Source organism: Argiope bruennichi, chromosome X1 (genome assembly GCF_947563725.1).
Source record: "Argiope bruennichi chromosome X1, qqArgBrue1.1, whole genome shotgun sequence".
In the NCBI taxonomy this organism is placed as follows: Eukaryota; Metazoa; Arthropoda; class Arachnida; order Araneae; family Araneidae; genus Argiope; species Argiope bruennichi.
Genome location: NC_079162.1, coordinates 103,463,629 through 103,490,104, shown reverse-complemented (window position 1 = coordinate 103,490,104; position 26,476 = coordinate 103,463,629). Strand labels below are relative to the sequence as shown.

Here is a 26,476-nt window from a genome sequence, read left to right as displayed (position 1 = left end):
TTTAAAAATCTCTGCACACAAACTTTATTTGCCAGATTGTACCCTAAAGTTTTTGTTTACACTATAGAATAGCCTTTACAATATGTATCATTATATTATATTCACTATTCATATATATCATTATATTATATTCACTATTCATATATATCATTATATTATATTCACAATTCATATATGTCATTACATTATATTCACTATTCATATATATCATTATATTATATTCACTGTTCATATATATCATTATATTATATTCACTGTTCATATATATCATTATATTATATTCACTATTCCTATATATCATTATATTATATTCACTATTCATATATATCATTATATTATATTCAATATTCATATATATCATTACATTATATTCACTGTTCATATATATCATTATATTATATTCACTGTTCATATATATCATTATATTATATTCACTATTCATATATATCATTACATTATATTCACTATTTATATATATCATTATATTATATTCACTATTCATATATATCCTTATATTATATTCACTATTCATATATATCATTATATTATATTCACTATGTATTATTATAGCATGCTTTCTTCTTACATTGGTGAGAATTTTAATAAAAAAGGCGATATTTTATCTTGAATATATGGATTTTGTCCCAAAAATTTTATGATTTAATATACTGGGAGGATATTTTAATAAATTTTGAACAAATTAGGTGGTAGAGTGAATTACATATGCTGAAAGAAAGAACTTTAAGAAATAGCTATAAATCATTGAAAGTTTCTGCTATGACTTTTAAAATAACTTAATTTTTATATTATAATGTAGATATCACTATTTCATCACTAAACACGATAAAAATAATACTGCAATATACCACTTTAATTGGATATGAATTATCTTAACATTGTTGAATACTCCAGTAAAATACTTTATACAAATATTATTATTATGATACTGGATTTAATCCATAGAATCTTTATTTTAAAAAGATAAATTCCTATTTAAGTAAATACACATTTTAACCTCAAGTAAACCTCAAAGCAAATCTATAAACTAATACAACATTCTTGTATCATAATAGTTCGAAGATAAATATAGATTTCTTTTTCTGACTTTCGAAAGACATTTCATTTTCGTTCCATGTTTTGTCATTTAAAATTAAATTATCGGAATCCTGAGTAATTCTATTAATGAAATAATTTTTCAAAATCAATTTCAATTCAAGAAACTGTGAATTATATAATTTATTTAATTTTTAAAATTATAAAAGATCTTATTAGGAGACATAACTTAAATACTTATTGCTGTTCGTTCAACTTAGTTGAGAAGTATTTAAAAAAATTTCGCCGAAGAAAATTTTTATCTGCGCATAAATGAACATTCTAACATTAAAAATTTCAAAACTAATGCGCACTAAATAATAAGCTCGAAATATGTATTCAAATGTTTTATCCTTGAGTTTTAGAAGAAAGCCTCTGTAAAATGGCATAAAATTAACTCTATTATGATTGATCAAATGAAGCCAACTCTTAATATTTGTTCATATTTTCTGCTCTTCATTTGCAAAAGAAGAAAAGCCTCTACGAAATGTTATAATACACCTTGCGTCACGAATGACAACAAACTTTCGACGAAAGACAAATATTCCACTGCAAAATAAATCCAAACTGTTTTAGAAAAACATTTTTAAAAAATGCATGTGATGGTATGGTCACATGACAAACATAAATAGGCATGCCATCTAGTATGTCAAACCACATTTTAGCTCAGACTATTCTGCGACATTAAAGCAAGGTATATGACGAATTTCAAAACAGTATTGGGGTTGTCACGGGCGGTTATGGGAGTCATGACCCAACCCCCTAGATTACATCCTGCAATCTGGAAGAAATTATTATTATTATTATTTTTAATTTTTATAGAACGCGGTTATGTAAAAGAATTAAATAAGTCTATTTATTTTTATAATCCATCTTTTTTTGTGGCCATTCACGTCCGGTCTTCAAAAAAAAAAAAAAAAATCATTGATGAACAGTGAATTTACTCTCGTGGACTCTCATCTAAAATTATCGTTTTGAACATTAGGTGTAATATATTTTAAAAAGTCAAGACGGCTCGACTATAAAAGAGTGCTTTATGTTATATATTATTAAAACGATCGCAATATATTCAATATATTATGTATATATACATTATATGGTCAAATTTAGGATAAATTTAATGTCGAAGATTGGCAATCATGGGAGATTTAAGAAACGATTTGCACTGATTTCCTGTTATTTGTTGCGAAATTAATTATTTAATGGATGAAAATATCAATTTTCATCTTCCATTGAAAATAAAGTTATATAACCTATAATGGCATAATTTTTAAGTTAAGTCACGAGATGGGTGGTGTTTCCGTTGCCATAAAATAAACCAGAGCTATTTGAGAAGTACTGTATTTTTTTAATATTTATACCAAATAGATTTTTGATCATGGTATGACTGTTTATAAAATAAAAAAAAAATATGGATACATAGTGAATAATCAATCTGACAGTATATTTTCAGGACTTCTCATTTTGAGCTATAGAAGAGGAGAAAAAGAAAAGACAAAAACTCCTCTATAAAACAGTGTCGAGTCTGGCGCAAAGCGAGGTAGGAGTCACGAAATGGATGACCTTTCCGGCGTCGTAAAACAAACGCAAGTGCCGGCAGATAGGAGCGATCTTTTCTCACGCCTGCATCCCGCACAAATCCTTTCTCCGCGCTCACTTCTTTTATCTGTGCAGGCCACTCGAACAGAGCAAACTCGCCTTTTATCTACTTGCAACTCCCGCAGTGCACAAAGCCGCTCGGTAAACAACCTGATGCGGATCGATACACGGATCAAGTGCGGATGGGAGATTGCAAACATTGCGCTCTTTGCTGCATTTGCTACCCAAATTCCATTAAGCCTTGCCAGAGTCACGAAACTTGCTCTCCTTAAAACCTTTAAAAAAAATTAAAGCTTTTACTGAACTTTGCCTGTTTTATTTTTTCCAAAATGAAATTTTGTAATCGATTTTTCAATCACTCCCTCGCGCACTTGAATTATTAATCCATTAATATATTAACTTAGTTAAATTGATTCCAAGAGGTTGTACTATGTGGTAATTGATTTGATAAACATTAATTAATTGATTCCATATTTTTTCTTATATTTAGGGATTAGGAAATTTATTAAAAATTAAAAAGGGAAAAAACAGTAAAAGTAAAAAGATTTTAAACACCTTTTTATTTGTGCAGTGAAAATTAGGAAATATTTTTTTAAATCGAAAATCAAGCAGTATTAATAATGTACAATGTAATCATATGAATGAAATTCTGGAATATTTAATGAAAGTTAAAATTTACGGTTAAAAAATACGATTTTGTTTTAACATGCATAATTTTAATAAAAAAGAATTAAAGTAAAGAATGAATAATATTATAAAAAGATAAGAATTAAAAAATAATTATTCTTGGAATAAGAATATTACTAATACGAACTAGAATATTTAGTATTCAAGTAGAATATTACAAATTAGAACATTTATTCTTTGAGATCAGCAATACTGTTAGAAGGGAATTTTCTTCTCTATGAAATTTTATATGACAGTTGATGAATGTAAGGCTAATGAAAACTTGCCGATTTAGTACAGTGGTTTTCGTACGGCGCAACAATGACAAAGCTCGTTTCCCCCTATAATCCTTAAATGTTTTAAGATATAATAAATAAAATAAGAAATAAAAACCGAAGAAGCTTTAAAATTATAAATATAAAAAATTATTTACAAAATATTTTAATAAATGTATTAAAAAGAAAAATGCATGTTCATGTTTTTGCAAAGTCGCAAAAGCATGAGACAGAGAAAATAAGTGGAGAAAACTAAAAAAAAAAACTACAATGAACATCAAACGAAAAAAAAACCCTTAACATTCACTAAATAAAGATTAAAAGACATAAAAACTGTAATGATCCCAACTTATTTAAAGCTTTTTTTTAATCACCGACCTGCGCCTTACGCTTTTTATTAACAAATTCTTTCCTTTTTGGTACACTGATAAAAATATTTTTTAGAAGTATCTTTATATTCATATTTCAATTCACACCTTTTTGATACCTAATACCTTTTTTTAACTATTTCAACTAGCATAATCAAGTACAATACGCAAATAAAATATTAGTTTATAATAAATGGCAAAAAATATTAAATTAAAGCATTTCAGAAACATGAATAAAATGTCGTAATCAAGAAGTTATTGTTATTCATTTTTATTCAGACTAACTTGCTTTATGATTATTGAAATTTTGCGATCGATTTTTCCCTTATTTTTTAACGATTTCCTTTCATTAAGATAATAATTTATTTTGTTATTTTCAGAAATCATCAATTGATTGATTCAAATTTTGATTCCGTGCGTGTGGCATGAGAAAATAATTAAGTTTAAAATGACATAAATATTTATAACAATGAATCCTAAATTAAAGACTAACAACTAGGGAATAATTAAAATAATCTTTTTTTGTTTTTAGAACACGAATTAAAGCATTTTTAATGAGGGTTTTTATTTTATTAATTTATTTATTTTTGCGTAAAATTAAATGTAAGTATGCATTGTCAAAATTTTCGAAATTCTGAAAACATACTTTGTCATCTCATATAAAATTGGTACACGCAGATTAAGACTTGTAATAAAAACTCTTTGAAGAAAAATCACATTTATTTTTCTATAATGTACTCACTTAACCAAAATAATCTTATTAAGTTAAATTTTAGAAATTAAAAAAAATGATGTTGACTAAAAATTAGTAATTTTCCATTACGATTCTGAATTAGAAAGTTTAGATGTTTTAGAATTCAGATGAAAATTCAGTAAAATTTTAAATAAATCAGGTGGAAGAACTTGGCCGAATGCTGTACATAAGTGAATCACTTATATCGAATATACGATTCGTAAGACATCCTTTTTAAAAACTGAGCTTTTATTTTGCTGCAAACCAGTTAAAAGAATTAAGTTAATTGAGAATTAAATGTTCAAAGTTGAAATTTCAGTAGCATATTTCTTTTGAAATTCACTTCTCGAATCTCTATATAAAAATATTACAGCCTGCAAACAAATTTAAGACTATTTCAATAATTATATTTGTAAAACTTATTAAACTTAAAAGAAACGGAAGATATTCTTTTATCCTCAATTTGATAAGAAAATCTAAAATAAATCCTTTTGTTTCTCCGCCTATATCTGTAAACATAAAAGCCCATATAAGGATATTTCTCCTGAAATAGATCTGCATTTAATATTAATTTGCATAATTTATTTTTATTTATTTTTTGCATTAGGTGTTATTTTAGGGAATATCTTATTTATTCCATTTGAAACAATCTACATTAATTCGCTTGCAAATAACTGTATTTATTCACATAGTCATTTCATTTTCGAAGCATCAGTTAAAATACTCTATTTAATGTATAACGATAAATTGTTTTAGACATAAGTGTTTCAGTGAATTTACGAATTTACACATGATTACTCTGTATCCGAATCCCAGTTGACTCGAATTTTAAGAGTTGTGACTTTATTCTAGTTGTGTGTTAATAAATGTTTAATGGTATCTTATATTGATTTTATCCTATATTAAGTATTTATCATACATAATTTACCTTTTTTCACTTTTTTAAAATTTATATATCACAATAAATTTTCATATATTTCAGCAAGTAGATTCAGTATTGCCATAGAAAAGCTAAATAGCTGGTGGTCTCGGATAGGGTTTATTTTTGAAGAAGAAAACGCATAAAATGGGCATCTCAAAAAATCATCCTAGAGCTCATCTCCAGGTTCCGTCTATATTTCTGGGAAAGTACACAAGCAAAACGCCGGTTCTTTTAAAAAAAGAAAAGGAAATTTATTTGGTATTTGAGTTTGAAATTTATTTGGTATTTGAGTTTGAAATTTAATTGGTATTTTGGTATTTTTCTTGTATTTCTATTGAAATAAAAGAAAAATTAAGAATCTTTGCTCGAATTTTGAAGAATAACCGTTATTTTAAGCAAAATACATTAGCAGTATATTTGGATTGAAAATATAAAACATAAAAAACGAAAAACTTCCATTTATATATATTTCACTAAGTGAAAGATAAAAACTGAATTCTTTTGTTTCGAACGAAATCATTTGAACTGTATAATTCTTGATTCATGTCTCCTCATCCCAGCCCCACTCATCTGTCTGCGAGAATAAATGTTGTTTCACCTCTAATAAAAGGAAATAGATCCTCTTTCGAGGTGCAAGAAATTCGGCCTGCATATGCCGCGATGGATTAAAGGCCGTTTTCGAGGCGGACATGCGTGATGAGGCTGGCGGCGACACTTTGCTCCCGCGGCCCTACTGCAAGTGGCGTGATTCAGTGCAGAAAGCAGAGGCTGATGGGCCCCGACAGCTCTTCTCCGCTCAAGCTCAGATCAGTTTCTCTCGAGCTGAAAAAGAGAAAATGGGGGTAAAGAAATGGATTGAGTCGGAAATGCTTAGTGTGACCAAAAATTGCAACTGTCTTTTCTTTAAAAAGGACTCTGAATTTATACCGATAAAGCCTGGAGCTCTTTCCTTTCCTTTCCTTTTTTTTCCCTCCAATAAAGAGCTGCTACTAAAAGGAAATAAATTCAGTAAAGAAGCTTTCATGTGAGTTAAAACACCATGCTTCTTTAAAAGTATTGTGAATCTATGCAGAAGTTCAAAAGGGCGTTTTTTTTTTTTTTTTTTTGTTTTTTTTAGCAGATGTATTATTAAATCTTGGTAGAAAATGGGAAAAAGAAATGGAACAGAAAAAATGTATCCGAAAAAATTGCTTATTGTAACCAAACTATATCTTATCTTTAACATACCAAAAACTGGGCTTTCCAAAAGGCTTATTCTCTTCATGGAATGTGTTAAAGAAGTCTAATAAAAGTTCCATGAAAAGAAATCCAAAAATGCATATCATTATAAGTATTCAAAATTCATAAAGATAAAGCTCTTTGCTGTTGAGCTTACATATTTAAAATGCGGCAAACTATTAATAAAAAAAGTACTGAATTTGTCAAAATCCTTAATGCTTATGTCCAAAAACTGTTTTCTTTTCAAAGTTATTCTGGATTCACGTGGATAAAGTGTAAAAAAAAGTAATTTTTTTCTCTTTAATATAAGTATTCTTAAAATGTAATGAGAATTAAAAGCAAAGGAAAAATTTCCATAACAGATCCATTATCCTTCGATAATTTATCACAAGGAAAAAAAATCAGATGCCAAACTGTAATTGGAAACTAATGAGTTTTTTTTTTAATTTATTTATTTACAGAAGATTGTGAATACTGTTCTAGTTTTTTGATATTTTTTTTTTGTCTAGTGATAGTCTTTCTTTTGCTAAGACAAAGAATTTTTTTTATGAAGTAACGTTACTTAAACTAGTTTCTTAAACAGACTTTATTTAAAAATGCATGTGTGCATAAAATTAATCACTTGTCACTTTGATAGAAAGTATAAGAAACTCTCTTGCAACAGTGTATAGTTAAATTTTTAATTATAAAAATATCAACAACAATTGTTTATCAAACTTTCTTTGTGGACAATTTGGACATGAACTCCTGAATTATCAACGATTTTTTTAGGTTTACGAGTACATGAGGAAATGAGTAAAATTGATTTGAATAAGTATTTAAAGTCCAATTATACGAATCTAGAATCATGTTAAATGCAAAAAACAAAAAGCGAAAAATATTAAAATTTGTGAAATGATAGCCGGAACGAGTTAATTCTTTATAACAATTCACTCTTTTCGATATATTTTAAATAAAATATAGTAAACGAATAATGCATTTTCACATGTAACTTTAATACCTATGTATGTATGGGATGAATCTTTTGGCATAATTTCAAATATGTTTTCCTTTTTATGTAAAACTCACTGTATTTGCAGTTTTTAGAATCTAATGTTTGTTGAACAAAATTTCATAAATTAAATCTTTTTTCTATTTCTGATGTCCTTTTACTTAATTTCTGTGCTTTATGCAGTCATCTGAATACCGACATACCTCCCTTACTTATTTATATTGAATAATTGTACTTATTTATATTGAATTAAATAGAGATATACACATTTTACACATTTATTTTTAAATATAAATTCCTTTTAATTTAGAAAAAAAAATATTACAGAAACTACTCTGTTTGATACATTGAAAATAATAACAGTAATTATACAACACTAAAAAAATCGATATTTGAAAGAACGAATGTAGCGATGATGAATTAAGCGGTTTCTCGCTTCTCCAAGTATTGTAGTGTTGATAGGGTTGTATTGGCTCCATTACCGATGAAGAGGATGTAATCTCTTACAGGAAATATTTGTGCTGAGATAGGTGATGGATATTAGTCGCCAGGCGACAGTTCCCTGTTCCTGCCGTAGCGGCTCAATCATTCAATACACTTCTTACTACGGCATGACGAAGGGTAAATAATTTATGGAATGTATTTACTGAAAATATGAAATTTGATTAACATAAATGCACGAACATATTTGAAAGAAATTTTTACTGGAAAAAAAGGGAAATTTCTGTATTGCGTAGAATTTTTTAAGTTTACTAAACAGTTATATAATCATTGAATAAGCATTTATTGAAAGAAAGAAATTAATCGTTACGCAAATTGTTATATATTTTAGAGTGTATTACTTGCACGCATTTTTTCGGGATGAATTAATTACAAGCAAAATAGTGGCGAATCACACCACTTATTTTTAACAAAGTCAAATGGGGAAAAAATTGTTCAAATAACATTTAAAAAGATTAAAACAGTCATTAATCCCCTCCCCAGTTAATTTATTTTAATTTTCTTGAAAATGATTTGAATAGAATTAAGGAAAAAGAACTAAAAATGATTACAAAATTGAAATAATCATAGAAAATATATTTTCTATTAAAAAAAATTTTTTTTTTCTGAATTTGTCAAATTGAATTTATCAATTTCTTTTTTTCATTCACTCTAAGCCATGACTCATTTTATAAGAAGGTAAAGAATTATGTAATGCTACTTTAATGCATGCATAATTTACTCTTCTTTGCTGAAGATGCGTTCGAAATTCGCAGCGCATACCCAGTCTTTTACACAAGGGAAGAAAAACATCTGGTTACTATAGCAACCTATAAGAAGTGACCCTATACAAGCGAACATACGGATCTGGTAGTCATAGTAACGCTGAATGAGAGCATCCTTCTAGGGCTGCGGATTGTTTCTTTAGAGTTTTGGAAATTGAGTTCTATTCTTTTTTTTTTCTTCTAATACATTTGATGTTTAAAAGCATTTCATTTTAATTCCTTTAAAGTTCTGAAGAAGCTTATTATTGATCATTCAATTTTATAAGGAATTATTTTCCATAAAAAATAGTACAAATGCATCGATAACAATAATATTTCACATTTAAACAAATATAATGCGAAAACTATGAAAAACAATGACTTTTATCAGACTTCAGATTTTATCAAAATTCGAATTCACATTTTAGTCAAAAGAAACCAAAGAATGCGAAAGCATATCTATCAGCGATATTTTCGCAAACTACAAATACAAAAATATTGATGTATGCTCATAATATTTTTTAATTATATATTTTAATCGAAATATATTATTTTTTATATAATACAATATAAAAATTAAATGAAACACTTTCTCCAATTGCAAGAGTTCACATTTCATCATGGTTTTTGCCATAAAAGTTGTCATCGTTGCTAGTCGATTTGAAAGCTCTGATTGATTTCGATGCTATAGTTCAAAACATATCACAGGTCATTTTTATTATTATTCTTTAAGATTCATTTTTGAAAGAAAATTTTAATTTGTTTGTTATTACTATGAGTCTTACTTAGTTTTCCAGAAATATATATGATGGAGTCAATTATAGAACTTACTGGATTTTTTTTAATTGCTCCTCAATTTTTCGAACCAATTTGATAAGAATGCAGAATTTAAGTAACCTAAACATGTTATAATTCAGATAAAGAAATTTAATTGAAAAAATAACTCCCAAACAAGGAATTTAATTCTAATATTACAATGAATACTATCTTTTTACTTAAATTTGTGAATAAGGATAGGTCCAAGATTTATTTACATGCATATATAGAGTAAATATACACTAGATTATTAAACTCAAATCTTATAAACCTTTTGTCGACTTTCTTTTTCGTTGTCTAATATTTATTCTCTCATTTTAAGGAATAAAATTTTTCAAAGCAAATATTTCTATATTTTTAATCAAAATGTCCAATAAATGTTATTTTTTTTCTCTTTATATTAAAATATGCTTCAAGAAGAAGAAGAACAAAAAGATTAAAGGATTTTTTTCCCAAATTTAACAAAAAGGCATGTCATGCATCTTTTTTTTTTTTTTTTTTTGTATATTCTTTTATTTGAATTAAAAAGTCTTAGTGTATTTAAATGCTTGCGTCAATATAAATATTCAATGTTAATGTAAATGTAAAGGAATAATTGCAATCTCATAATTGTATATTTTTTTTTAAAAAATTTTAGGGAAACAAAAAGTACAGGAGAGCGTTTAATAGTATATATAATTATGAAAAACGAGTTTTGTCAGTCAAAACGTTGCTGGTACACTTTATCAAGGGTATAGAATTGTAGGTTGATGTATGATTTGTTAAACAGTAACTTCTAAATAAATCAAATATTAAAATATTTTTCATGAAAAATGCCTTTCTTTTATCAAAGACAGCTCAGTACTGTTTTAAATTCATGAATGGACACTGAAATAATAATTTTTGATATTTATCTAAACATTTTTCAATGAAGTAATTAAATCAAATTTACTTATGCCAAAAATTGTAACGAACTCTTGCTTGGATTCTCAATAGGATCCGCAACATTTACTTTTGTGCCAGCTGTTTAAAAAACTTTTAATTTATAAAAGCTGAAATGTGGATTTATTATATCGCTCCTATAACACTTTTTTTATTTTATTTTAGCATCTCATAAAACAAAAGTGAAAGACGATTTAAAATACTCGATTCTTTCATTTAAAATATTATTTTTATAAACAAATACAAAGTTAGAGACATTCCATTTTTTTAAAATTATTTCCTCAAATTTATATTTGTTTTAACTTTATCATTCATATATTTGTTCTTGCTTTCAGTGCAGACAATTTTAAAATGTTCCCAAGTAGATCAACTGAGATCGAGCTACATATAGAAAGATATCAAGAGTCTCAATGATTTCTGTAATATACGAAAAAACATTGAAGAATATGTTTATAGGTGACTCGATGTCATTTCTGTCCAACAGTGCTGAAGTTCCTAAGAACCAAAAGTTCCTGAAAATAAAAATAAAGAAGGAGAGCGGGAAAAAAGCCTCCGCAAGTAGATACATATTTCAACAGTCGTTGTGAGCCGGTCGACCTCGCTCGACCTGCTGAGTGCCCCGTCTGCACCCCCTTGGTGATAACAGAAGAACAATGGCGTCAGAGTAAAAGCCACTTGAACAGGGAAAAAAAATATAAATAAAAAGAAAGCAAGAGACACTTTTCAACCTATAACTCACTGGATGCGAATGCTGCTTATCGACCTGAAGCATCAGACTATCCCCTTCAGAAGTTTGTCGCCAAAAAATGACAATGCAGGTGGTTTAGAAGCTCCTTTCGTCTGCTGTGTCACCTTTTATCCGTGACAGATTTCGATAACAAAAACCAGAAATAAATGTCTAGGATTCCTCCAACAGTGGTAAACAGAGAGATGTTTTCAATACAATTGGACTTCGTGCTCAAATTCAAATTAAAATAGCAACAATGCACTTATCCCCCACTCTATTTAAAATAATATATTTGTTCACTTTAAAGTATAAGACGTTGGCTAATTTGCTTGGTAAAAGAATATGAAAATGAAAGTGAAATGAAATATGAAATGAAAATAAGTGAGAATGCATATAGTTCAGAAGCCCTTTTCATTTGCTCTGTTATCTTTCATAGAAACTGTTTTTGTAAACAAATACCAGAAGTAAATATTTAGAATTCCTCTAACAGCAGTGAACAAGAGAAATTTGCAAGAAAACTTAACTTGAGGTTTGAATTAAATTTAAAATACAGATGAAGTGTATTTCCCACTACTTCATTTTATTTGATGCATTAATTGACATTAAGGTCTGGTAAGCTGGCGATGATAATGTTGATACTTTTATCTCAAATATTAATATGTTAAAATATAATTCTTGTTTTGAAAAATTACAGTTGCAACGTCTTAAAAAGAAAGAACGGAAGTTTTAAAAATATCTTGAAAGACGATTATAACAAGAAAAAAGTTCTTTTAGGTGCTGTTTCGCCGCTAGAGCTATTATTCTGTCTTCAGACAATGTATTTTTTCCGTACGAATATTTACTTATAAATGTTGCAATTTTAAACTTATTTCTTTTTTCCGAAGAGAATTCGATGTCTCTCAGTTACACGAATATCCCAGCTGGAAAAATTAATAACTTTTTTATACCGGAGGTAAATAAGTGAGTTATTGACATGCTCTTATCTAATTGCCAAAACAAAATAATGTTGTTTATTGTGAATGACATGGGTTGTTATGAAAAATATTCTACAAACGTTCCAATTAATAAAAATTATATTCCTCCCTGAATTAATGAAATAAAAATAAAATGTAAGATGTTTGTGTACTTTAAAATAACACAAATGAATTCTCTTTCAGCTTGAATTTTAAGTATAATATAATGGAAAAGTTCCAAATGAATTTTTGAAAGCAAGAGGATCATACTTTTTTTCCCCCATTCTTGTGAAATGGAATCTATGTCAACATTGTTATGTCAGTTGTTCATAACACGCAAATATGTTCAGTTTTTTTTTATTATTATTTTAGAATAGTAATTGCTGAATTTAAACGACGCAATAACGTGATCAGAATACTAATATAATGTATGAGTATTAGATTCCTAAAGAATAGATACATCTGCCATTTAAAACAATATAAATGCTAAGTAGTAAATCCATCCGCCAAAGGGTCTTTAGAAACAACTGTTATTTTGCACCAAATTTTATTAGATAAACATACTGAATCTGTTTTTTCTAATTAGATCCAATATATTTTGTTACAGTCTTTTAAAATATTTAAGTCAAAATCATTTTCACTTTTATTAAAGCAATTTCGAATCTTTAAAAGTTATTTATGAAAATGCAATTTCTTTTAGAAAATAGGCTAAAAAATAATTATATACTTCTTTTTTTATTTGAAATAGTATATGACTTATTTAGAGGAAGCCTGCTGGTAATGCTTCAGATTCGAGACGGAAAAACTACAGATTCGAAACATAATTCTACCGAAGAAAAGGCTTAGACGTCATCTTTGTCCTGAGCACGATTCAACATTACGTAACCTTTCCAAAAGAGATATTGTATTCTTTCGAAACGCGATGTCAATATAATTAAACTTTTGTTAGATTTACCTCTTAATTAAATACAGGGTGTCCCAAAAAAATGTATACACATTTTAGCAGCTGATAACTAAGTTATTTCTTCTTTCTTTACAAACTGAACCCATTGAACCGAGTGATGGCAGACAGACTTGAATTTGAAGAAAGGAAATTTATTCTAAAATGCTACTGGAAGTATGAAAATGCAGTAGAAATGCAAAGACAATTTAAGAGGGAGTTTAACAAAGAACCACCTACACGACTTACCATCACTCGAATTAGAGATAAGTTTGAAGCTGATGGAACTATTCAGGATGTCCATAAACCTGCAACAGTTGTTCAATTGAAGGCAACCATTGAACATGAATGTACGAATATCCCAAGGGAATTGTTCCATCATGTGTGCTATTCCATTGCTTCGCGTTGTCAGCAGTGTCTGGAGCAGAACTGACATCAGTTTGAGAACATGCGATAACAAGACAATAGAATGATATTTGTAGAATCTTTTATATGATGAAAATTATTCGAATTATAATAAACCCCAAATTTACAATTATTTAAAGTGTGTATACATTTTTTGCGACACCCTGTAGGTGATATAAGAATTATCATATCAAGTGTTATGAATACATACATTTTCCTCTGAGAACGATATATTCTTTCAATTGTTGTTTGAATAATTTTGCATTTTTAGCATTTTAATTGCAAATGTTTATTTTGTAAAGAGTTTTTGTTTCATTTCTTATTTCGGTTTCCAAGCTGCATTTCAGACATTAAGAGGGTAATTTTTTGTTACTGTTTATAATAGAATACTTACACATTTTTATTGTTTTAATGACGAGTATGTACTTTATAAACATTTTTGTAATGTTCTTGTTTTTATTTCACAAATTTACTATCGTTGTCGTATGTTAAATCAATAAATATCAGTATAGGTTTAGTTGTTTGTTCATTTTGAAATAATTATTAGACTCGTAAAATAAATAAATCAAACATAAAAAACCTATCGATTTCTATCTCATGAAAACTTTACTTTAATATTAATCAGTATAGAGTATGAAAAGAACTTTTAAATATAAAGTGAAGAATATTTATTTTTACAGCTTTTATCAAGATGACAGAAATTTTTAAAAAATAGAACCATATTTGTAATGACGTTTATATATTTGCATTATTCGTCAGGAACTAATATTTTGTGAAATTTTAATCCGTGTTTGATTTACGGATTTGCGATTTGAGTGATAGAGGTTTATAGAATGCCAGAAATCTCTTCAGTCTAATGCATTGCTTCTTAAGCTGTAGGTAACACTTTAAGTGGAGACGCATAAAAAGAAATAATGAGATCATCAAAGTGCTCCCCAAACCTCTTTCTTTCAAACTCTTAAGAATTTATGAGTAAAAGTAGTTCAGAAAAGACTTTTTTGCTTAAAAGATTTCCTTAGGCTTTTCCAAGTGATCACGTTTAAGGGAATTTCCATGTTTAAATTTATTTTTGACATACAAAAGTTCAACTAATTTGTAAACAATTATCGAGGGAGGGGGGCATTTGGAGGGTTTGGGGTTTTCATGTTCCATACTAATATTAAACATGGATATTTCTTATTATTCATGCATATTTCATATCAAATCCTCATTTCTTTCTTAGTATTTGAATTTGGCCAATATCCTTGGAAAAGCTGTTTATAAAGCTGGAGATAATTCCGCTCCAACATTTGGAGTGGGATTCTTCAACAAATGCGACAACCGTCGCAAAGCTGGGAAAGTATATCTATTTTCAGATTTTAAAAAACATTGTTAGCCACATAGAAATGGTTAATATAGGTATCAGGCATTATTAATTGAATTTGGCCAGTCTGCTTCGAAAAACGCGTTTCCAAAAAACGAAGAATTAGATTCTTTATTTTATAATTTATTCAATCTGATGGAGTTGGAAATAGCCCCTGTTTTGCCGGCGTTCTGACATAGGGGTAGTGCCTCTACCCCGTGATCAGGGCGTCCCGGGTTCGAGTTCCGATTGAGACATGATTGTTCTTCTGTGTACTTACTCTCTGTGAGCCGTATGAATGTGCCCCCCATCCCCTGTAAAAGGGGGCTGTGCAAGCGAATGTAACTCATAAAGTAGCTAAGTCGTGCTCTTGGTCCTAGTTGGCGCTGAAAAAATAGGAGATGCTCACTCGGCTTAAATCGCTGACAGATCTGTAAGCTGGTTTGTAAAATGCCATAAGTAACGACAACAACAGACCCAGTTTTGGAATTCATCACAAAATGCGGCAGCTGGGAAATATATCTATTTTCAGAATTTGAGAAACGCTGTTAGTCGAATAGATGTGGTCAAAATAGATCGATGTTACTAATTGAATCTGACCAGTGTCCTTCGAAAAACTATTATTCCAATAAGCGAAGAGTTAGATTCCTTCTTTTAAAATTTATTCAATCTGGCAAATGCTGGAGAATTGCCTCAGGTACAGGATTCCTCGCCAAAAACGATAACCTTTTCAACAGCTGGGAAAATATCTCGGCTTTCAGGTCTCGAAAGACTGTGTCATGCATATAGAGAGACGTTTGACAGATCGTTGGAGCATAGGACAAGATGGTCGTACTGATGTGGAATCTTCACATCTTTCACATCAAGTCTTCCCGCTCACCAAAACATTCCAAAGCTTTAATTTCCAACTGGAAATAAAATAAAGTGTATTTCTGGAGAGATAAGAGAGGGAGGCAGGACTGCTTTTTGTTGACATTCAATTTCACCTGGTGCCACAGCATCAAGTGGTGCTACTGCTCGTATTTTAAACGTAGATTTAGTTGAAGGAGCGAGCTATCACTCACAGCTATCTGAAGATCTTCCAGAAAGCACCCTGTTAAGTGCCGCTCGTAAAAAAAGGAAAGAGAAACGAGATAAAAGAAAGTAAGTTGTGCCATCGGTGACAATTTCTCGCATTTTATCTCCAAGTTGCTCTGAAACAGCCATTCATTTTACTCGCCTGTAAGTAATGATAACAAAAAATAATAATAAATGGTGAGAGCTCTTTATGTGTTATCATGAAACGGAATTAATGCCCCATGGTTTTATTCCGAGCGCGTCATTTATCGCAGTTTAATTGTTCTTAATGATGAGAGTTCTGCGATTGAAGAATACCGAAACTACACATTGAAACTTTTAATTAACACCGAGACAATGACCGAAAAGAGGAAATGCAAATTATGCCATTGATGAAATGGCAGATTTGTAACAAGCAAAATAGGATTACCCACAAAGAAAAATAATTGTTTGAAACTAAGAATAATTAGCGTTTTAGATAAATCCTTTATTCATTATTCAGTTATTGTTTTTGTATTCGTAAAATGAATGTTCAGACAAAAACTGCGACGTCTTTCAGAAGGCATTTCTATTTAAACGCTTCTAACCCAAATTATTTATAAATAATTAACTCATAATAATATAAATACGTTTATAGCGATATTTTGTGAATCTAGAGTTTCTAATTCTAATATTTTCACATTAAAGCAAATGACCACAAGATTTTATTAATTTATTTTTATAAATAAATCAGAATTAAATTAATTAAAGACTTTATTTTCTTGTTTGCATATTATTGTTTAACAAAAAATACGATAAAATAAATTTATTTCGATATGCACTCGGTGCTTTAACATTAAGTTAAAAGTCATCTCAACAAAAGCATACAGACATATCTCAATTACTTAGACAGTATTTTCATTTTATTTTATCTTAGTAAAACAAACACAAGAGGATTGACAGTCACCTGAAAACATAAATGGAATTCGAAAAACAATTCAATTTTCATTTTAATTTATTCAAATAACTTTTTATTCATTTATTTATTTACATTTTTGAACATGAAGCATATAAAGCGAAAGTATTATAATCGTCAAAAAAGTGCGAACTTCAAATTTTGACGAATCTCCAAGTTTCAGAAAAACACATTTTTGGAATTATATTGATCTGTGAACATGATAATTCAAAAACTGTTTGAGACAGACGAATGAAATTTGGAAAAGCGTTTTTACACCGACTTTTCAGATGTCTGTCAGATTTTATACTGAATTCATTCACAAGAAGTCGGTCTGGTTGGCTGTTCGAGTACAGGTGAACACTATAACTAAAAAATGAAAAGATCTTTATAAATAAAATTTCAGATACAGAATTAGCATCTGTAGGTCTGTATCCGATTTTGAACCAAACCTGTCAAGGGGTTAACCGCCTGTTGGTCTTTACTCTCGTATGCATCTAAATACAATGACTCAAAAGAGTGCAGCTTAAATAAATGAAATTTGATGCATAGTTTAAGCATTTAAACCGTAGGTACATATCAAGTTTTCAAATAAACCCACCAAAGATTGATCGTTTGTTGATTTGCACTTTCTTAAACATGAAAAAGCGATAACTCAAAAATGCAAAGACTTAAATTAATTAAATTCGGTATGTGATCTTGTTACCTCGATTGTAGTTCTGAGTAAAATTTTGGTCCAATCGGTTGAAAAAAAAAATAGGTATCCAGAACGAATACGGTTCGGTTTTTCTCAATATACTACAAAGCACAAAACGCTGAAGTACAGGATTCTGAAAATAAAAATCAGAGCATTCATGGCGTTCGCGGCCTTGCCCAAGATCTGCAACTTTTATGTGGGGAAGAGCGGGGATAAAATCGTTATTAGCGAGCATGCGAGAAAGTTTCGGGTGGGGGGTAAGATCAATCCCGTTGATTTTAAATACAATATTAGTTTCCTAATATTCTGTCTCTTTCCAATTCTTAATAATAAAATCGTTCCATTCCATCAAAATGCAGAGACGTTCGCATGACTCATATTCAGTCGTGAATTAATCATTTTTATGTAGCCTCAGTTGCACAATAAAACCACGAAAATGTAATAAGCTACTGCTGCAGATTCGCGGTTTTGGTGTGGCACTGAAGGCATCATTTTCTTATGCCGTCATCGTTATGCGGTTCGTTATGAAAATCTTTTCTTTTTCATTCTTTTTTTTTCCTTTCCTTTTCTTCATAAGCAGTAGGGTAAGAAATTTATCAAGATTTATATCTATTATTAAAAAAAATTTATATTTGCAACATATTCACTTCTGCTTATAGAGATGAGGAGCTTTATACGGCTCAGATAAATGGAGGCAAATTTAATTTATTTACTTATAAAAGTTAAACATTCATACTGTAAATGTATATGTAAAGGAAAAGTCATAATTATTCCTTAGAATAGCTATTCAATACAGAAAACAGCGATTCCATTTGTTAAAAGAAAAGAAAGTTTTTATAAATATTTATTTTGCTAGAAAGGTCTCATTTCTTGAATGTTATACGGACATTTATAGAAACCTTCGGAATATGATTGTTTTGAACGAAATTATTACGACATTATGTACTAAAATATCGTACTTCTTTGTTTGTTGATTGCGATCACTGATAGGAACATTTAACAAAATTTGTGTATTGAGAACACTTTGACAAAAAGAAATTCTTATATATTCTTCAGCAACAGGATGAAAAAGTAATTAAGAGCAATTTTGTTTCCTACTTTTTCCATAAGTTCGCCAAATAGAGCTGAATACAGATTATCATATTAATGTATCATCAATTCTCAAAGTTAAATTAATATTAAGTTTAATTAAATTTATAGTGAATTTAATTTTTTCATTCGTGAAATTAAACAAATCGTACTAATTATTTTTAGACGATTCATTGTCAAAATGTTTCAAGCAGTGTTTTTTTTTCTTCTTCTTTTACCTTTAATGAAAAAAAAACATTAAAATCCTTTTATTAGACATTTTTGAAATAATTTTTAGAATTATATGAGTAAATAAAAGACAGTATAAAAACAGAAAATTGATTCAAAGCTTCTAACTTTAACAAATTTTCCATTATTATATATATTATATAGTATTACAATTACGAATGATAATGTTAGCCCTTTGTGGGAAAGAAATAAAACTAAGTCTCATTAAATTTGATCTTAATTTATTTATTTCGTTTTGGTGGGTGAAAAGAACATGAAGTTACTGAACACTTAACATATGTACAGAAAACCCATCATTCGTTCTTTAAAACTAAAATTAAAAAATTTTGAAAGCTTAGTAAAATAATTTTTAAAAAAAATGCTAGATAAGATAATTTCCCAGAAAAATTTTTTAAAAACATCAAATGTGGCTTTCACTTGGCACTTTTTTAAAAAAAAGAGAAGTCTCAAAACAGAATTCTAACCCTTTTATATATATATATATATATATATATATATATATATATATATATATATATATATATATATATATATATATATATATATATATATATATATATAGTAAAGATTAATCATAATTCCACGTATTAAATGACAAAGTCATTTAGTTATAAAAGGGAGAGTGACATAAATCATATTAAAATTTTAAGTTAAGATCAACATAAATGTATTAAAAAATGTAGATATCTGAATATTATTATTATTATTATTATTATTATTATTTTTCGCTTTCGCTGAATTTCTTAAGCTTTGAAAAAAAGTTAGCTCAAAACAAAAAAATGAGTATCCATGAATCAACTAGAAACCATTAAGTCTTCAAGGTAAAAATAAACTTTATATTACTTAACGTTGTTAATCAGAGATATGTTTTATAGATTAAAAAAAATAGAAAATTTGTCGAAATGGGAGAAAGAAGTGGAGAAAAAAAGCACAATGCAAAAACCATCCTACCATTAATACGATAATATTTTACAAATGGTAAAGATGCTAGCTTTACCTGAAAGGAAGTAACTATAAATCTTTCTATGAAAGGCATATTGGCAAATGCCTTAAAAGGTTAATGTTACTAATTGGTGCATTTATTTATTAATTTATTTTTTAGCAAAGAGTAAGCGCTTACGTGTCATAGGGTCTGGTTGCAAACCTTAAATGAAAGAAGTGAAGGAAATTATCTGTCTTAAATATGTCAGTTGATTTCAAAATACGCGAATAAATGATAACCCCCCCAAAAAAAAATCTGAAAGATTTTAAGTAATTTTCAAGGAAACCATGGGTAATTAAAAAATTTATTGTTCTTGAGTAGTAAACGGTCTGATATCAAATAAAATTGAATCAAAGCAAAAGCTGTAAATTCAGTCACCATAAATAAAATAATAATATCATCAATAATCCTTTTAATATACAATTGTAGTAATGTTACAAAAGACATATTCTATATTTCATCTTTGATCTCTATCTAAGTTAAATTATTTATTTATACATTCTATGGTTGAAAAAAAAAATTGAAAAATGTTTTTAAGAACATAATTTTATTTACTGAAGAGAAGCTTGTAGTTTTCTACTTTTTAGTCTTTAGTTTTTAATTCATTATTACAAATATTGCGGAATCTCGCAATCATTGTTTTCTTTAATACTCAACTAGATGATATCATGCTCACAGAAATCGAATCAAATCACTGGATCAACTGATAATTAAGTTTTAAATGTATTAAAATAATATATAAGATTTCAAAAACTCCAGTACATCAGAAAATACAGAAAAATCGATTATCATATTCCGTCTTCACGAGCATGAAAAAAAATTATATAAAAAACAATGAAAAGCAGTTGGCGGAATTTTCGCTAACAAACCCATCCTGCTCTATTCTTTTGCCTCTAATCTATTTTTGGAAACAGGATGGCAGAAAATCTCTTTATGGTCTAACCGTGGCAATAACGAAAGCAACATTCTCTGTGCAGAAGCGCAGCGAAACGACCGCCTTCTTGTTAAAGACAAGGCGGAACAGAAGCGCCGGAATAAAGTGCTTTTCGGAGTCCATAAATCATCATTAAATTTTATCTCTCAGTCATTCAAGCCGAGGCGGCGAGGCTTAATTTCCCATTAAACAAATAAACCCGACCTTTGCTCATTTTTTTTCAAAAACTTATTATTATCATTTGACTACAAAATCTCCAGAAAAAAATTAAGGCGATACGGATGAGTTAAGATTCAATCTCTGCTTTATCATATTAGAAGCTTCACCCCTCGACATGATTTCGAAATAAAATGGCAAAAGGCTGCATTTTAAAAGAAGTTTTGGCCGTAACTTAATGTGTCATTCGCTTGGGTGACTTGCATTTTTACTGCTATCATCTTTTAACGGGTATTTTATCATTACTTCGTGACGATGCTTAATAACGAAGCTGTTGGGGTAATGATTTTTGTTACTTGGGAGTGGGGCCATGCCTTTTTGTTTCTTTGGCTTTAATTGGATAACAGTTTCTATGACATAAATGGGCTCTTTATTGCTTGTATCTGGAGTCAACTGATGTGGAGAAAATATTACGGCACATAACTTAATTGATTATATATTCTTATACTTTATTATAATGTATAGAAGGCTTTTTACATGTTGCAATAATTTTTGTTATTACATATTTTTCTTACTTAGTCACTGAAATAGTATGAATTTCTTTTTCAAATAACGTAATAAAGTTGATATTTTAACCCGATCACGATCAGGACCTCAGGAGAAAATATGAAATCACAACCAAGACGTTTCAGCATTTAAATATGACACCACTTATTAGGAGAAGGAATTAAATTGGAAAGAAAAGTCTAAATAAATACATTTCTTAGAAATGAAATACATGTTATTTATATGTGTGATATATTTTGAAACATTTGACTGTACATAGTCCAAGGGCTGCCATACAGCTTTTTTACTATTTTGCAGGGATACATAGTAGCTTAAAACCATTTTTTGGAGAAGTTTATTAGGCATGCAATTCGTTTCTGCTATTATTTCGGAGATGTTTTTGTACCTGAAAATCGAAAGTAAATTTTTATATATATATATATATATATATATATATATATATATATATATATATATATATATATATATATATATATATATATATATATATATATATATATATATATAGAGAGAGAGAGAGAGAGAGAGAGAGAGAGAGAGAGAGAGAGTAAAAATTGTTTTAATGATGTGGTCGAAATTTTTATTTTTATTTCATATTTTTATTTTCGATTCTGTTGGAGCGCAACCAAACGATCTCTTTCTTTTATCCATGTCATTAATTTATTATCATTTCCTAGTATAGTGAAAGAAATCCACAATAAAGTCTCCGATTAACGAACAGCATTTTCACCCTTCTAATAATATGACATTTTTGTGTTTGCAAATACTTCAATTACAAATATGGTAAGTCCATAAAATGTTTCACAATTTTAAGTGTAAAGGTCTTATGATCAATATTGTTTATAGCACTATTCACAATTTAATGGACTTCTAATTTTACAATGGTAATTATTTCTACTTTAATTAATCTATTAAATCTAAGGTTTAGGGTTTTTAAATTTCTCGGCGGAATTTTAAACCACTTTTTGTGAATAGTTGAGGACAGCCAGTCTGTTTTATTGGAGATATTTACAAAGAGGAAATCAAGGTTCGACAATATTTTCCAACAATAAAATAGATCAAATTTTGCTAAGATATCAAAATTAGAACCCATTTATTTATGAAATAAAAATTTTTCATGCCATAATAGCCTTCATTATATTTAGCAATTATTATTGGATAAATTAAGACTCACGAGATCTTTCATATGTATCAGTACATGTTTCGTTACTCTTGTTATGATACAAGAAATTTCATTTACATATGTAACATATATTCTATATGCACATGTGTTTTCAGAGAATTAATAAAAGATCGTGAAACGTTAGATCTTTATATATTAAAATGTGCATATTCCATTAAGAAGCTTATTCGATTATACTGTATCATCTATTCATGTTATAAAATACCATACAACAAATCAGAAATTAGTACTAAAAATTTTCTGTGCTAATCTGGACTAAAAATATTTAAAAATGCCCTTTTATGCTACTAATAAAAAAATAATTGAAATAATTCATCCATCATTTTATGTAACTAAGTAATTACGAAAGTAAGTTAAAGGCAGGCATCACAGATTAAAAGAAAAGGCATAAATAACGGCACAATATTGATTGGTTATTATAAATTATTGTTCCTTTTATAATTGCTTTGAAATTTTAGTTAATTACTTAGTTTTTCAAATATTGTTATTGAAGATTTAATTTTATCTATTAAAAGATAGTTAGAATTCTGTCTTATGCTATTATAATATTAAATCAATGATATTCACTATTCTAGGATAAACTGGAATAGCAGATTCCTTTCCTGTTTGTAAATAAGTTATAATTCATTTCCACTGACGTAAATTCATGAAATTTTAGAAACAAGATACCTCATGGAAATATAAATCAAGCAATTTGGAATTTCCTGGCGCTAATTTTATTTCTCTACAATTAAGAAGTAACGTATAAAAGGTTTTAGGAACATAAAAATTAATAAGATTCATAAAATTAACAGGCCCTTTCAAGGAATAGTTATGAAATGCCACAGATGAAATCTTTCTGTTTATACCGAAGGAAAAAATGGCGCGGAAGAATCAAGCACTTGTACTTTTTTTTCTCCTCCCATTTTTTCCCTTTCACATATTTCACTACTAAAAACGAGTATTCTTCCTATATCTTAATACGCAATAATAATAAAAAAAAAAAAAATCCCTTCAACTCACGGTGACTTCTTAGCCAGAATAGCTAGTTAATGGTGCCTATGCATGTGCAACAGAAAAACACCAGGGATCTGCTTCGTCTCTTCTTGAGAAGTTTTGACAGTGTCGGTTTACTGAATCTTTTTCAGAGAAAACAGATATCTTAATTTCAGTGATTTATTAAAAAGAAAAAAAATAGCTACTTGAATGCTCTGAAATAAGAAAAAGTGAGTAATTTAAAAATTCGTGAAAATAAGCAGGATTTTTTTTTTTTTTTTTTTCATTTAAGTAAACGAATATTCATCGAACAGCGGAATTGATTCTGAAACAGTACTCTGAATTCTATTGAGAACTGCCATCGATAATCAGAAATTGTATACACCATTCGAATGTGAATTTTTTTTTTTTTCAAAAATATTTCTAACATGTCATCATTATATCCCAGAAGCTGTAAGCAATAGCACCGTTAAAAAGTACATTTACCTTAGAAACGTCTACAAATAGGAATGTTGGAAACATAAATGTACTTAATCACACTCCCTCTGCATGGAAAAATAATTAATTCCGAAATATTAAGAATTATTATTGATCCAATGAAAACTTACAAAATAAGTAAATCTGAAACAATTTTTTGGCATCTTAGAGCAGAACTCGAAAAAAAGCAAATTTAAAATGGTTGTTTTCAGGTTATTATTGCTTTGCCTATAGGATTTAAATCTGCCTCAAATCAATCAAAGTAAGTCTAGTAAAAGTCCTCTTTTTAGGATCATAAAAATGTAAGTCTTTATTGGTAACATTATCTTTCTTTTCAATAATAATGCCCTCCTGAAAAATTGGCAAAATGAGACTTATTTTCATCTTGCTCTGATATACAGATATCACCATTACATCTAAGAATTTGTATTTAATTACACCATTACAAATTCAGAAGCGTCAACAAATATCTTGGAGACACAGACGAACCTGATCAAATGAGCTGTGCATGGCAGATAATATTTCTGTGCCTTGAATTGCAAGTGCACGCCCCTCTGGGTAATCCTTTCCATTAAATAATCTTAAAAGCTACCCTTGGCGAGTGTTTCTTGATGCAACATAAGGATAATGCAATTGAGCACTCATGTTCCAGTACGGGTAAATGAAAAATAAATCTGATTATAAAGGACTGGTGCTGGGTCGGAGCGAGTGTGTGCTTTTACCTAGAACCATCAAGGCGTGATGATGTTTTCGCACTGATAAAAGAGGGCTGACGTTGCGATATTATTTCCGCAAGGATGCTTTTGGAGGGGAGGAGGCATCGTAATCCAATCCCCACTAGGAACAAATGCGCCTCCAGAGATCGGTCCTGATAAGGATTGGATTCCGTACACGGTATGGGACCTCACACCAGCCAGTCCAGTCTGTAGATCTTTATCTGCAACACTCAAGATCAGAAAAGGTGAGCATTTTCAGCAGAATTTGGAATCCAATTAGAGAACTACTGGAAATTACTGCTCTTTTGATATCAAAGCATTTTGTGTTCAACTTTAAACTTTGAATGGGGGCATGATAGCAATATTAAAGCTGAGTTGATTTCAAAAGTCATTTTCTTCGATTTAAGGTTCAAAGAAGAAGGAAGAATCTCCTTAATGTTTCATTTTGGTAAAACAGTCCAATAGCTGAAATACATGCAAAAAGTGAACAGTTTCAACAAAATTCGGAATTCTGTAGGAGAGGTCCTTTAAATGATTTCTTATTCAATGTTTTCATCAGGTTTTTTACTTTAAAAATTAAAATGGGGACAGAATAGAAATTTTTAAGATTGAATCGAAAAATCAAAAGAGGAATATAATTGCAATATCAAAACTGAATTCAATTTAATAATCTAATTCGGGTTTTTTTGTAAGGTTTCAAATAAAAAAAAACTCCTTTGGAATAATGATTTTCATAGAGCAGTCGAATAGTTGAAGCATCTGCAACATCTGCTTAAAATCTACGTTAGTAATAAAAAGGGAGTCAAATCATTGCTTTGAATAGAGCGAACTATGGTTGCCAGGTCTCATGCAATGTTGAAGTCATGAAATACTATGACAGCATGTGGCTTTTAGACTCTAAGTATCATCAATACCGGGAAGCAAACGAAAAAAAAAAAAAAAAACACGCATTAAATTAAAGAACTTAGTTAAATTTTATTAAATCATTGCATCAGAATCAAATTTTTCTTATTTATCTTTAATTAAAGTTTCAGTTGTACATTTAAACTCCTATGCAAGTGAGAAATGTTTTACGGTGTAAATGGCATCAAAATTGAATATTTTTTTAAAAATTATTTTGATATTACAATTAAAAATTCTGAAAGTATTAAAAAAAGACGGGGGAATCTATACAAGTCTTTGACTGCTCATTTATAATTAATTTGGAAAGCCAAAATACAATCCTTAAAAGACTGATAATCTCCAAATAAGGGCATTTCGAATTCAAATA

At 28.8% G+C, this 26,476-nt stretch overlaps 1 long non-coding RNA gene across 1 annotated transcript in view; it reads left to right on the top strand.

Moving 5' to 3' along the window:
* LOC129958983 (uncharacterized) overlaps positions 1-14,222 on the top strand; it is a 48,280-nt gene extending 34,058 nt beyond the window's left edge. Inside the window, exon 3 of the long non-coding RNA XR_008783363.1 lies at positions 13,274-14,222. This is a non-coding gene — a long non-coding RNA (uncharacterized LOC129958983). The remainder of the gene's footprint in view (positions 1-13,273) is intronic.
* Positions 14,223-26,476: the final 12,254 nt, after the last annotated feature.